This window comes from Carcharodon carcharias, chromosome 13, assembly GCF_017639515.1.
Source record: "Carcharodon carcharias isolate sCarCar2 chromosome 13, sCarCar2.pri, whole genome shotgun sequence".
Lineage (NCBI taxonomy): Eukaryota > Metazoa > Chordata > Chondrichthyes > Lamniformes > Lamnidae > Carcharodon > Carcharodon carcharias.
Genome location: NC_054479.1, coordinates 4,832,441 through 4,848,103, shown reverse-complemented (window position 1 = coordinate 4,848,103; position 15,663 = coordinate 4,832,441). Strand labels below are relative to the sequence as shown.

The 15,663-nt window shown below is 46.0% G+C and overlaps 1 protein-coding gene across 1 annotated transcript in view; it reads right to left on the bottom strand.

Moving 5' to 3' along the window:
* mmp17a (matrix metallopeptidase 17a) overlaps window positions 1-15,663 on the bottom strand; it is a 102,738-nt gene that overhangs the window by 47,307 nt on the left and 39,768 nt on the right. The gene's annotated exons all lie outside the window — the stretch shown is intronic.

The window sequence follows — 15,663 nt, the reverse complement described above, 5'->3', positions numbered from 1 at the left end:
CCATGTGGTGTAGGTACACCCACAGTGCTGTTAGGGAGGGAGTTCCAGGATTTTGACCCAGTGACAGTGAAGGAACGGCCGATATATTTCCAAGTCAGGATGGTGAGGGACTTGGAGGGGAACTTCCAGGTGGTGATGTTCCCATCTATCTGCTGCCCTTTTCCTTCTAAATGGTCATGGTCGTGGGTTTGGAAGGTGCTGTCTGAGAACGATAGTGGTAGATGTTCTTCATTAAGTACACACGTGGAGTATGTTTACCCGTATTATGTGTGAAGCGTTTTCTACAAAAGCGAGTCCATATGCATTAATACACTTTAGCCATTGTCAATCCTGTAGCTGGTTTGCAATTTCTATTGGATAACTGGTTTAGACCAACATAGTTTATATCTGGGGCTGAGTCAACATTACTGGTTGAAGAAAGAGCAATGCTGTCAGCTGCTGTTTTAAAGTATTTGGATCATTTGCAAGAAGCTTGCAAAAGCAGGAATGTGGGACAGTGTGAGGTTATCCAATTTGGCAGGAACAAATAGAAATGCAGAATAAGATTGAAATGGAGGGAGCCAGCAGAAGACTGCAGTAGGGAGGGGTCTGGGTGTCCTGGTACATGAATCACAAATTGTTAGGCTGCAGCTGCAGCGAGTCATTAAGGCAAATGGAATATTGGCCTTTATTGAAATAAAGGAGATGGAGTCTGAAAGTAGCAAAATCTTGCTACAACGGTCCAGGGCTTTGGTGAGATCACACCTAGATTACTGCATTCTGCTTTGGTCTCCTTGCATTCGAGGCAGTATAGGATCCTTCGGCTGATTCCTGGGATGAAGGGGCTTTCTTATGAGGAATGGTTGAGTAGGTTGGGCCTGTACCCACTGGAGTTTAGAAGAATGAGAGGTGATCTTATTGAAACAAATATGATTCTGAGGGGGGTTGATGCAGCGGATGCTTGGAGGAGGTTCTCCACTTTGGGGGATCTAAAATTGGTGGGTGTGGGGGAGGTGGTGGGTTTCCGAATAAGGGGTCGCCTATTTAAGACAGAGATGGGGAGGAATTTCTTCCCTCAGAGGAATTCTCTGCCCCAGGGAGCTATGGAGGCTGGGTCGTAGAATATATTCAAGTCTGATTGAGACCGATTTTTGAACTATAGGGGAGTCAAGGATTATGAAGAACAGACAGGAAAGTTGAGTTGGGATCAGCCGTTATCTTACTGAATGCGAGAGCTGGCTCAAGGGAACGTATAGCCTTTTCCTGCTCCTATTTCGTATGTTCACACGTAGGACTATGTACAAAAATGAAAAGGACAGCAGGGAATGACAAACAGACAAACACAGGCAGAGAGTCGAAGGACAGACAGACAGACAACAGACAGACGGCCCACTACCCGTGGTGAGCTAAGGAAGTTAGGATCGAATCAAAGAAAAAGGATATTCAACAAAGATGGGAGGAAGGATAGAATATTGGACAGAAAATAAAGAAGAATGACTCAAGGATTAACAAGGAAGGAGGAATTAGAGTATGAGAAAAAGTTAGCTAGAAATATAAAAACAGATAGTAAGAGTTTCTACAGGTATTTGAAAAGGAAAAGAGTAAATAAAGTGACTGTTAGTCCTCTAGGGAATGAGGATGGGGAGTTAATAATGGGAAATTAGAAATGGTGGTCGAATTGAACAGATATTTTGCATCGGTATTCGCTGTAGGAGATACAAATAACATCCCAGAAATGAGTGTGAATTAGGAGGTGAAATGGAGGGAGGAGCTTAAAACAATTACAATCACCAGGGAAAGGAGACTGAGAACATTATTAGAACTAAGAGTTGACAAGTCCCCAGGTCCTGATGGTCCCGGGGTCTTAAAAGAAGTGGCTGCTGAGATAATAGATGCATTGGCTTTAATTTTCCTAAATTCCCTTGATTCTGGAAAGGTGCCATCAGATTGAAAAATAATGGGGAGAATTTTCAGCTCAGCGAGCGGGGATGGGGCCTGCTCACCGAGATGTAAAATGACGCGAGGGTGATGTCAGGCGTGTGTCCCGGTGTCACCGCACGTCATATAGATTTTCAGTTCAGCTGGCAAGGCCATTAATTAACTAATTAACCCTATTGAGAAAGCAGCCCGTTCAACCTTAAGGTTAGTCAGGGGGGAGCAGGCGAAGAGCCCAGACGGCCTTTGTATTTTTCATGGAACCTCATCCACGGGCGGGATGCGGTTTCATGAAGGGTTTATACATTAAATACATTTTGTCATTAAAGTTCATTGGCACGTCCCAGCTCACGTGACACTGTCACATGAGGGAACATGTCTTAAATTTTTTTTTCTTTATTAAAAGTTTTCAAACTTAAGACTTATCTGCCTGAGGCACTTCTTTGCCTCAGAGAGATTTCTGCGCTCTTTCGAGCACATGCGCGGAAGAGTGCACTCCCGACTCAGGGACCCCCTACCCTTCTGCCCGCACAGGGAGTGCACAGAGCTTCCGGGTGCCAGCCCATGTAAAATGGCGGCGTGGACCTGATCGGTGGCAAGAAAGGAGGGAGACAGAAAGCAGGAAACTACAGGCCAGTTAGCTTAACATCTGGCATCACAAAAATGCTAGAATTTATTATTAAGCAGGTTATAGCAGGGCACTTAGAAAATCTCAATGCAATCAGGCAGAGTCAACATAGTTTTGTGAAAGGGAAATCATTTATGACTAATTTATTGGAGTTTTTTGCGGAAGTAATAAGAAGCATGGATAAAGGGGAACCTGTGGATGTGTTGTACTTAGATTTCCAGAAGATATTTGACAAGGTGTCATAACAAAGGTTACTATGCAAAATAACACCTCATGGTGTAGGTGGTAACATAGTAGCATGGATAGAGGATTGGTTAGCTAACTGCAAACAGAGAGTCAGCATAAATAGGTCATTTTCGGGTTGGCAAGATGTGACGAGTGGAGTACCACAGGGATCAATGCTGGGGCCTCAGCTTTTTATGATTTATATCAATGACTTGGGTGACGGAATTGAATGTATGGTTGTTAAACTTGCTGATGACACAAAATTAGGTAGGAAAGTAAGTTGTAAAGAGGACATAAGGAACTTCCAAAGGGATATAGACAGGTTAGGTGAATGGGCAAAAATTTGGCAGATGGAGCATAGTGTAGGAAAATGTGAACTTGTCCACTTTGGCAGGAGGAATAGAAATGCAACATATTATCTAAATGGACAGAAATTGCAGAGCTCTGAGGTACAGAGAGATCTGGGTGTCCTGCTACATGAATCACAAAAAATTGGTATGCAAGTACAGCAAGTGATTTGGCAACTGAAATGTTGCCATTTATTGCAAGGGAAATGGAATATAAAAGTAGGGATGTCTTGCTACAGTCATACGGGGTGATTGTGAGACCATATCTGTATACAGTTTTGGTCTCCTTATTGAAGAAAGGATATAAGTGCATTAGAAGCAGTTCAGAAGAATGTTCATTTGACTGATGCCTAGGATGGGTTGGGTGGGTATCCTATGAGGAAAGGTTGAACAGGCTAGGCCTCCATCCAATGGAGTTTAGAAGGCTGGGAGATGATCTTATTGAGACATATCACATCCTGAGGAGACTTAACAGGGTGGATGCTGAAAGGATGTTTCCTCTTGTGGGAGATGTTGTAATGTACCTTTAAGGGATAGCAGCATGCTTTCACTAGAAGGGAAGTGTGTCATGTGATCCAATCTCAGTTTCACTTTGGTTTGTGAGCAGAACACAGCATGCACAGTCTTGCTGATGATGTCTTCAAGTTCTCTACCTTTGTATAAATGTTCCCGTGTGCCTTGTCTAAATAAATGAACGCACAACATGCTCATCAATCGCTTACAGGTGATTGGTGCTTATATCATTATAAAAACATGACAGGAAAGACTAGAACTAGGGGATATAGTCTTAAAGTAAGGGGCCTGAGATGAGGAGATAGTTTTTCTCACAGAGGGTCATGAATCTTTGAAACTCTCTTCCCCAGAAAGCAGTGGAGGCTGGATCAATGAATATTTTTTAAGGCAGAGGTAGGTAGATTCTTGACTAATAAAGCAGTCAAAGGTTATTGGGGGCGGTGGGAATGTGAAGTTGAGGCCACAATCAGATCAGCCATGATCTTGTTGAATGGTGGAGCAGGCTTGAGGGGCCGAATGGCCTACTCCTGCTCCTAGTTCGTATGACAGACAGACTCGCTTTCATACAGTACCTTCCATGGCCTCAGGTCACCCCTAAAGTACTTTACAGCCAATAAAATGTTTTTTAGTATTGCATTAAGTGTAGTCACTGATGTCATGTAGGAAATGCGGCAGCAAATTTGTGCACAGCAAGATCCCAAGAGCAGCAATGAGATGATGACTCGATAGTTTGACTTTAGTGATGGTAGTTGAGGAATAAATATTGGCCAGGACACTAGGGAGAACTCACTTGCTCTTCTTCAACACAATGTCATGAGATCATTTAGATCCATTTGAGAGAGGGCAGATGCAGCCTTGGTTTAGTGTCTCATTAATTCTCAGTAACATCAATTTATTTTTTAATCAACTGTATAAAATGCCGAATGATAGCGGACTTTGTAATTTTGACTTTATTTCCCTACCATCACCACCCTAACATTCCTCACTGGTGGGAATCCTTAATATTTGATTAAACCACCAGAACAAGCAGATCTGGTTCGCTACCAAGTGAAACTCGCTGTCATCTTATAGATTAAATCTTATAGATCAAATAACAAAATAGATAGCGGTGAAAATGTGGACTTTACAAATATCCTTTTAAAAATAAAGGCCAAATGTGGGAAAGTTTTAGCGTGCCATTTTAATTAACTGATTATTATATCTCAAACAAAAACAAACCTACAAACAATTGGCAATAGAATTCCAGGGCATAATCTTGTCAAGTTTCAAGACGAGCACCAATTTAATTGTTAAATGCATTGAGAAATCTTGATTTGTACAGCCTGGCTGGAAACATCACTACAAAGGACTTTAAATGGACAAGAAAAGCATTGGCAGTACTTCATCTTTTGAATTCTATGGTTTGAGCTAGACGAAGGGCTCTAATGTATGACCAATGATAAAAGCAGGATGATTCCATTCCAAATGACAGAAAAGATTTATGAGAGAAAGAGAGAGAGAGAGAGGAGATAAAAGAATTGCAGTGAAATTATTAAGAACTCTTTATTCAAACAAAGAACCTTCACAGTGGTCCTGGAAAAGTCATTCGAAGAGATAAATTAGCCTCAGATAGACTTTGTTCAGCAGCCGGTGTCTCAGTGGTAACCTTAGAGTCTGAAGGTGTAGGGTACAGTCCCCACTCCCGACAGAACCCACTGGGTGGAGACTGGAATATGGTCCCTAAATACTGGATCGGCAACCCCACTGCGTACTTGAAGCTGAACGGTGTGACCACAGGTTTCCTGCCTGTGAGTAAATTATCTCACTCTAGCCAGTGTGACTGATGCCCAATGTCTTGTGGCCAAATCAGTGCAGATGGCCCCATGTGAAAAAAAGAATAGGTGCAGATTATCAGACTTATCAGGAGAAAGTTTGCTAAAAATAAAAACTGTGTGGTATGCAACACAAAACCATCTCAGCTGCTCTCTTCTTCATTCATGGGATGTGGGCATCGCTGGCTAGGCCAGCATTTATTGCCTATCCCTAATTGCCCTTGTTCAGAGGGCATTTAAGAGTCAACCACATGGCTGTGGGTCTGGAGTCACATGACCAGGCCAGATAAGGACAGCAGATTTCCTTCTCTAAAGGGCGTTAGTGAACCAGACGGGTTTTTACGATAATGGTTTCGTAGTCGCCATCAGATTTTTAAAAAATTTAATTCAAATTCACTCTCTGCCATGGTGGGATTCAAACCCGGGTGCCCAGAGCATTACCCTGGGTCTCTGGAATACTAGCCCAGTGACAATACCACTACGTCACTGCCTCCCCCAAGGGGAGGAGGAACATGCATTTCTATAGCACCTTTCATAAACTCAGGTTGTCCCAAAGTGCTTCATAGCCAATGAACTACTTTTGAAGTGTAGTCAACAATGTGATAATGACAACGTGAACCTGTTTCCAAGTGATGACTGATGGATAAATATTGGCCAGGACACCAAGGAGAATCATCCTGACTTGGAAATATATCGTCGTTCCTTCATTATCGCTGGGTTAAAATCCTGGAACTCCCTTCCTAACAGCACTGTGGGTGTACCTACACCACATGGACTGCAGCGGTTCAAGAAGGCAGCTCACCACCACCTTCTCAAGGGCAACTAGGGATGGGTAACAAATGCTGGCCCAGCCAGAAAAGCCCACATCCCATGAATGAATAAAAAAGAAACTTCTCCTGCTCTTTTTCCAAATAATGCCATGGGATCTTTTACATTCACCTGAAAGGGCAGATGGAACCACAATTTAACGTCTCATTAGAAAGACAGCACCTCTGACAGTACGGCACTCCCTCAGTACTGCACTGGCAGAGTCAACCGATATTATGGGCTCAAGCAGGGGGCTTATGAATATCACATGAGAGATTTGAGTTACAAACTGCTCTAGGGGAAAAGCAGAACAGTCAAGGGCCTTAACCATCAGTTGTACCATTATAACAGAATTCTGTTTTCGTTCTTTTTTCCCTTAAATAATTGCATATAAGATTGAGTTAACTAAAGTTTCAGTCTGCGACTGATATTCTCCAATTCTGTGTCATATCATTTAGGGCATGGATTACTGCCAATAGTGTGGTTCTCATTCACCAATTATAAAAAGGTCCAACCTCGAATCAGAGGGATAAACACTGGCTCAGAGGACATTCTGTAACAGACAAGAGATTAATAGTTTGAAAGAAGCACAGAATGGCTCAATATCATAGAGATACCTCTGTGATCAATGTGCATTTGTTAAAAGAAATGAGAAAGTGAAATCAGATATGAATAAAATAAACAAAAATACACAAATAAATGAACTTAATATGGGAAGCAGAGAGGTAAGTGGATTTACCAGTATTTATTACATTGCATAAAATGTTATTAGGAAAATTGATAATATGAGCAGTTACTGAGGATGGAGATGGTGGGAGCAGTAAGTTAATTCTGGTGGTTTTGCTGCATACTAGAGCAGCTTAGACAGAATGTACAGCACAGAAACAGACCATTCAGCCCAACTAGTCTGTGCTGGTCTTTATTATCCATATGAGTCTCCCCCTGTTCCATCTCACTTACCTCAGCTTTTCAACATATCTTTCTATCCCCTTTTCTCTCATGTACTCATCTAGTTTCCTTGTGAAAGATCTAAGCTTTTTGCCTCAAGCACTCCATGTGGTATCGAGTTCCACATTCTAACCACTCTGAGCGAAAAATTCTACCCGTTGGGTTCATTAGTAACTATCTTGCATTTTTAGTCCCTAGTTCTGGATTCTGCCAGAAGTTCTCTCCATGTTAACTCTGTCCAGCCCATTCACATTTTTAAAATCCCCTTTCTGCTCCCCCTAATTTTCTGGGATTCCTAAAAGTTCTCTATAAATTCTGCACGTAAATGATGCGTCTTTTACAATACACGTCTGTTCATTCAGTTAAGTAGATGTGAAAAGTCCATTCCAAGGCAGACCCTTCCACTTGCATTTGTATTCGCTAAATGCCTAATGTGTGTTCCAGGAGCAGCTCCTTACAGCTTTTTCCCAAGATGTTGGGCCAATGGAGTATTTGTTTTTATTCATGGGATGTAGGCATCACTGGCTAGGCCAGGATTTATTGGCCATCCCTAACTGCCCTTGCTTAGAGGGCATTTAAGAGTCAGCCACGTCGCTGTGGGTCTGGAGTCACATGTAGGCCAGAACTAAACACAGCGACTCCAGATGGGCGCTGGCCATAGCTGCGGATGATGCACTTTGATAGAGAAAATCACAGGTGCCAATCATCAGCCAATTTGATTCATTCCACATGATACAGAAATAGCTGAGTGAGTTGGATTCAGATATCAGTTACCAGAAACATCCCAGCTGTAGTGAAGATCTGTACTGAAAAACTCCCTGTGGCTATAGCCAAGCCTCCTGTGTTATGCGGTGAGCAGCCTCAGGCGGTACCTTTAAGGGCCTTTGCTTGGGCTGATCAAAACTTCGTCAAGCGGGTGGAACAAAGGCCTTGATTTACATACTTAAGCAGCCTTCGGCCTTGAAGTTGCTCACTTAGTATAGGCTGAACTGGCGAAGAGAAAAGCTGTTGGACAGACAGTCACCAGTCATCCAATCAGGTAAGAAGGTGGGACACCACAGGGTGGACATGTTGCGTAACCAATGGCAGGAGTATAGGGGTGTGGCAGTTGGTGGCACGATTCATGTGATGACAGCTTCTGCAAAATGCCCAGAGTAGGGAACCTGAATCCCATTCTTTTTCATCTATTCACATTCGTTGATTCTAACAGAAGATCGGATTCTCATCCGATATCATGTGCTACCTGCTGAACCAGGGGCTGTTCACAATGGTCACCCAGGAAGCTTTGAAATGTTTTTGATGAGTTGAGGAGCAGCCGAAAGAGAAATAGAGAGAACAAAATAAGGAATGATAGTGAGAGAGAGAGAGATGAGGAGAGAGTGATAAGGAGAATGAGATAAGGAGAGCGAGACAGAGACAGGCAGAGTGAGATAAGGAGAGTGACAGAGACAGGCAGAGTGAGATAAGGAGAATGACATAGAGAGACAGACAGAGTGAGATAAGGAGAGTGAGACAGAGATACACAGATTGAGATAAGGAGAGTGAGACAGAGATACACAGAGTGAGATAAGGAGAGAGACAGAGGCAGACAGAGTGAGATAAGGAGAGTGACATAGAGAGACAGGCAGTGTGAGAAGGAAAGCGAGATAGAGAGACAGACTGAGTGAGATAAGGAGAGCGAGATAGAGAGACAGACAGAGTGAGATAAGGAGAGTGAGATAGAGAGACAGGCAGTGCGAGAAGGAGAGTGAGATAGAGAGACAGAGTGAGATAAGGAGAGCGAGATAGAGAGACAGACAGAGTGAGATAAGGAGAGTGAGATAGAGAGACAGGCAGTGCGAGAAGGAGAGTGAGATAGAGAGACAGAGTGAGATAAGGAGAGCGAGATAGAGAGAGAGACAGAGTGAGATAAGGAGAGTGAGACAGATGCAGACAAAGTGAGATAAGGAGAGTGACATAGAGAGACAGGCAGTGTGAGAAGGAAAGCGAGATAGAGGGACAGACAGAGTGAGACAAGGAGAGTGACATAGGGACTCAGACGGTGTGAGATAAGGAGAGTGAGACAGAGACAGACAGAGTGAAATAGGAGAGTGAGACAGAGACAGATAGAGTGAGATGAGGCGAGTGAGACAGAGGCAGATAGAGTGAGATAAGGAGAGAGACAGAGGCAGACAGAGTGAGATAAGGAGAGTGACATAGGGACACAGACGGTGTGAGATAAGGAGAGTAACATAGAGAGACAGAGAGTGAGATAAGGAGAGTGAGACAGAGACAGACAGAGTGAAATAGGAGAGTGAGACAGAGACAGATAGAGTGAGATGAGGCGAGTGAGACAGAGGCAGATAGAGTGAGATAAGGAGAGAGACAGAGGCAGAGTGAGATAAGGAGAGTGACATAGGGACACAGACGGTGTGAGATAAGGAGAGTAACATAGAGAGACAGGCAGAGTGAGACAAGGAGAGTGACATAGGGACTCAGACGGTGTGAGATAAGGAGAGTAACATAGAGAGGCAGACAGAGTGAGATAAGGAGAGTGAGACAGAGACAGACAGAGTGAAATAGGAGAGTGAGACAGAGACACATAGAGTGAGATGAGGCGAGTGAGACAGAGGCAGATAGAGTGAGATAAGGAGAGAGACAGAGGCAGACAGAGTGAGATAAGGAGAGTGACATAGAGAGACAGGCAGTGTGAGATAAGGAGAGTAACATAGAGAGACAGGCAGAGTGAGACAAGGAGAGTGACATAGAGAAACAGGTAGAGTGAGATATGGAGAGTGACTTAGAGACTCAGGCAGAGTGGGAAGGAGAGCGAGATAGAGAAACAGACAGAGTGAGACAAGGAGAGTGAGATAGAGAGACAGACAGAGTGAGAAAAGGAGAGTGACATAGAGAGACAGACAGAGTGAGATAAGGAGAGTGAGATAGAGAAACAGGCAGAGTTAGATAAGGAGAGCAAGATAGAGAGAGAGGCAGAGTTAGATAAGGAGAGCAAGATAGAGAGACAGACAGAGTGAGATAAGGAGAGTGAGATAGAGGGACAGACAGAGTGAGAAAAGGAGAGCAAGATAGAGAGACAGACAGAGTGAGATAAGGAGAGTGACTTAGAGAGACAGGCAGAGTTAGATAAGGAGAGCAAGATAGAGAGAGAGGCAGAGTTAGATAAGGAGAGCAAGATAGAGACAGAGACAGAGTGAAATAAGGTGCTGAAGAAACAGCGAGATTGAGAGAGAGTAAAATTCTGAGTATGGGAAAAGCAGAAAGTGGGATAAGGACAGTTGAGGATAAAAAGATTGGAACAAGACAGACATGGACCAAGGCCACAACATTTTGATCACAGGGACATGAAGAATTGTGGCTAGTTAATAACTGAGAGAGAGGCAGTGAGAAAAAACAACAGTCATCGCAGTGTAACTGAAATGGCATAGTTTAGATATGGATCAAAGTTAAATTATTTTTATTAATTCCGAGTGTCATTTATTACCCTTTCCTAATTGTTCTTGAGAAGGTGGTGGTGTGCTGCCTTCTTGAATGCTATTGACTGGCTTGTCAGCCTTGCCAGAGGCCTGATTAAGAGTCAACCACATTGAAATGGATGTGAAGTCACATGTGGGTAAGAATAGTAGCTTTTCTTCCCTAAAGAATGTTAATGAATCAGACAGGTTTTTTTTTAATGATAATCCGATAGTTTCAAGGTCATCATTCCTGATACCAGCTTTTTAATTCCATATTTATGTGATCTTTAAAAAAATTCTTCCATGAGATGTGGGTGTCTCTGGCTAGGCCAGTGTTTATTCCCCATCCCTAACTGTCCTTGTTCAGAAAGTATTTAAGAGTCAGCCACGTTGCTGTGGGTCTGGAGTCACATGTAGGCCCAGACCAGGTAAGGACAGCAGATTTCCTTCCCTAAAGGACATTAGTGAACCAGACGGGGTTTTATGACAATCAACAGTGGTTTCATCATCATCAGCAGGCTCTTAATTCCAGATTTTTATTGAATTCAAATTTTACCATCTGCTGTGGTGGGATTGGAACCCCGGTTCCCCAGAGCATTACCTTTACCCTGGATCTCTGGAATACTAGTCCAGTGACGATACCACTGAATTTAAATTCCCCAAACACCATCGTGGGATTTGGACTCATGTCTCCGGATCCTTAGTCCAGGCCTCTGGATTGTGAGTGCAGTAAGATATAACCAGTAATGTTCCCGTATCCCCTACCTACAAAACCCTGGCTTCCTACTGATTGTGGCTGTCAGGATTTCAGGTTTAAAACCCCAAGTCCTGAAATTTTCTGAGATCTCAGGAATGGTTTAATTGCCCTTGGCAACAGCTGAAGCTCGATCTGCAGGGTCCTGCTGTGCAGAGATTGGTGTTTGTGTCTCCGACCTGACAGCATTGGCTGTAAAGTGCTTTGGGATGCCTTGACCCTCATGGTAAGTTGCACAAAGGTGCAGGCCTTTTATTGATTTAATTAACACAGTGAATGCAAACAAAATTAATGTTAATATTTTCTGAACCAACATAATGCCTTTTGTTTCGCTGGCTGGAATTTCCCAGCCCCCCGTTGGCATCAGGGGTCATGGTGGACAGAGGCGTGGGGCGGAGGGGGACAACATGGTGAGAAGGACAAAGAACAGTTTCACGCTGTCGTGAAACCAGTTTCTGATTGTCTGCTCCACCCTTCAATGACAGGGCCGCGTCTCCCACCACCGCACGTCAGGAACCTAATTTCAATACTTCAGCGTCTCATTATCAGCGCTGTTCGCCGGAATCATCACCCCCCCACACACACCCCCCCCCCACCCGCCACCCCCCACACACCAAATTTACCACCGATCGGCGCGACTTCAGAACGGTGCGCTTCACGACTGCCTTTGAAAGGTGTGCACCTGTCGACCAGAACTTTGAGGGAACTCGGAGGTGAGCGCACACAACCTGGCACAGCAACTCGCGAGCGTTGCCCGTAGGATATCAAGGAAGAGGCGCCACGCATTCGCTGGGTGGTGGGGGGGTGTGGTGGGGGCACAGGCAAGCCACGTTTTCCCGCCTGGCGTTCAGTACGGTACCGGGGCCAAGGGCTCCAGTGCAGGTCAGGCCAATGGGGGACAAGGCGGCACAGACAGGTTGAAGGAAGTACACAAGCACATGCCGCGTGGGGGGGGTGGAAGGGGGGAGGGTGGGGGATTGAGGGAAGCAGCTATGAACCTTGGAAAAGCTGGTCAGAAGTGAGAATTCTTCCACAGCCGAAACATTCAGCTGTATCTCCATTGACAGGCTTGGAGTCCGGCCTCTGAAGCTTTACTGCCCACACGGGCAACGCAAAAGCATGAAAGGGCCACCAAATGCTGCAAGCTTTTCACCCTCAGGCGCAGAGTGCAAATTAATGTGTGTTTTAGGGGGCAGCAGAACAATTGACCGACTGGGCAAGTTGTAGAATCTCACAAAATGTGGCCATGGCGCAGTCACTGGTGGAGATGCTCACAGCCCCTTGCAATGTCTTTATTAAGGGTTGGACCAGGATCCATCATGGTTCAAGCTAACAGCGCAGCCTTGCAGTGCGGGTTAGGAGAATGCCTGTACCTGAGCTGAGAGCACAGCCTGCAGTCCAATGGGCAAAGCTGCTGCCAATCGGTCAGGTGGAGTGGGGTGGAGGTGGGTGGGGTTTCGGACAGCCAATGAGCGCACCACACACTGGCCATCCCAGTGGTGACCAGAACATTCCTGCATGCGTGAAGGGGCCTTCAGACTAAACCAAGAGAGGCTCTTAGTACACCCAGGCTCACCCACACATCTCTCTCTTTGATCCTGCAGGAGGAGAACATCAGGATCATGGAGTCTGGTGATTTAACGGATGCCTCACGGCTCACAGGGAGCAGAGAAGAAGAAGAGAGTAAGGGAGGTGCCTGGCTCGGCTAAGGGAGGAGCACCTCCCTCTAGATGAAGGGGCTACAGGATCTGCTGCACCCACAGCTGAAGATCCACAGAGAGCCGTCGCCTGTAGGTGCCTCACGAGGCCCAGGGTCTATAGATGGCGCCTGTCCTTCCTGCAGGTGGCTGAGAACCAGTGTTGCTAAAGACTGCGCATGTCCAGAGAACTGGTCAGTCACAAACACCACCTGCCACAGGATTTGGTATCACAGGGGCATGGAGGGCATCCACTGCCAGTGGCCGTGAAAGTGACCATGGCACTTAATTTTTATGCCAGTGGCTCCGTCCAGGGCTCCATAAGTGTCCTGTGCTGAATCTCTCAAGCCTCCAGACACAAGGCTCCTTAGACAGCACCTTCCAAACCCATGACCACCACCATCTAGAAGGACAATGGCAGCAGACACATAGGAACACCACCGCCTGGAAGTTCCCCTCCAAGTCACTCACCATCCTGACTTGGAAATATATCGGCCGTTCCTTCACTGTCGCTGGGTCAAAATCCTGCAACTCCCTCCCTAACAGCACTGTGGGTGTACCTACACCACATGGACTGCAGCAGTTCAAGAAGGCAGCTCACCACCAGCTTCTCAAGGGCAACTAGGGATGGGCAATAAATGCTGGCCTAGCCAACGAAGCCCACATCCCATGAATGAATTTTAAAAATGTGAATCAGGAGGTCACGAACGCCATCTTCGTGAAGGCACAGAACTTTGTGCATCTCATCCGGGATCAGGAAAGCCAGGAACCAAGAGCGCTGGGATTTGCCCAGGTCACAGGTGCAGGGTGCCTTTGACTGCACTCACTTGGTGCTCATATCTCTATTGCAACAAGCAGTCAACTACGTCAACTGCAAGGGTTTCCAATCACTGAATGTTCTGCTGGTCTGTGACCACCACAAATGCATCCTACAGGTCTGCGTACAATTCCCAGCGAATATCCATGACTCCTACATTCTTAGCAGGTCTCAGATCCCTGTAGATCCCTGGCATCTTCCAGGGTCCACAGAGGCTGCAGGGTTGGCTCCTCGGGGACAAGGGCCACCCACAGAGGCCGTGGCTGATGACACCTTTGTGCAGCCTCAGACTGCAGCAGAGCGACGCTATAATGAGGCTCTTACTGCGACCCAGGCTGTAGTACAGGGAACGATGGGCATTTTGAAAATGAGGTTCTGGTGCCCCAGTGGGTGTCGTTCATCATTGTCGCTTGCTGCACTTTCCACAACCTGGTGCTGCAATGGGGGGAGGACCTGGTTCACAAGGAGATACATGTGCTGCACGCCTCCTCTGATGAAGAGGACATCAAAGGGGATGACGGTGATTAAGTCCTCCAAGGCCAGGATGCTGGCTATCGGGGCAGGCACACTCGAGAGGCCCTCATGGCCGCAAGATTCGTGGAGGATGATGAGGAGATGCGGTGAGGACAGTCCTGACATCCTCACATCGTATCTGTGAACGTTTGACTCCTGTGTGAGTGATGGCAGCGCATATACCCTCAGTGCTCAGGGTCCTGTCATGGGGACACAGCGGAGGCCCTAATAGTCGCTCGATTCCAGGAGGATGATGACGATATGCAGTGAGGACACTCCAAAGATCTTGACATTGCCCCTGGGAATGTCTGGTTCCTGTCTGACTCAGGGCAGCTCACTTGCGCCCTGTGATCAGGGTCATACCATAGAGACACAGCCATGAAACTTTAAATGCATCTGATCCTTTGTCAGCCTTCAGCACCTGGCCCCTTCAGGAGCACAGCATCACTGGTCACAGATGTTGAAGAGATGGGGGCCAGCCCCATCTCAAAGATGCTGAGAGCACACAGAGAGAATGACGGAACTCTGTGGTGCCTGCCCACGACATTCTGGCAGCAATGACCAGCACCATCGAGGTGCAGGCATCAGTAATGTGTCCACCGAGGGTGAGGCTGGACCATCACTTTTGTCTGAAGGTTACACACTGCACAGGGAAGAGGCCCTGGACTGAGACACCTGCCTTTATCTTGTGCAGGGCTCAAGGTTTCACATCTGAGTGACACAAACACTGCTCATCAGAACAAGGAGTCATAGGCCAGGAGACATTCTTGGGAGCTTATTTACAATAGTGAACATTATGCACAAGTTGGTGAGCGCTGTGAGGGGTCTTCAATTAGGGTGTCATCAGATTCTTCTTCCGAGGTGTCTTCTGGGCTTGAGTCGAGGACCTGGGTTTTTGACCCCCTCGGCTGTTCCCCAGATGTGCCTGTGAAAGCAACGAGAGATAATTAGTGTCTGGCAGGGGACTGCAGAACAGGGGAACTGACTCACAGCCTGGTTGTCTGGTGGATGTTGCACTGCTGGATCCCCACTCGGTTGAGCACTGCCAACCTCACTGTCAGCACAGGAATGGTCCAGATCATCGCCGGCCAGTAGATGACTCTATTTTTAAAGTCTGTGAGGACCTTGATGATGGGAATTCCTCCACCAGCCCTGCAACCTCTCCCTCTTGTTGTGTGACAGCTTGTCCTGCATGAATACTGATGGAGAGAGTGTAAGCAGGATGCCTGTCAGGCCA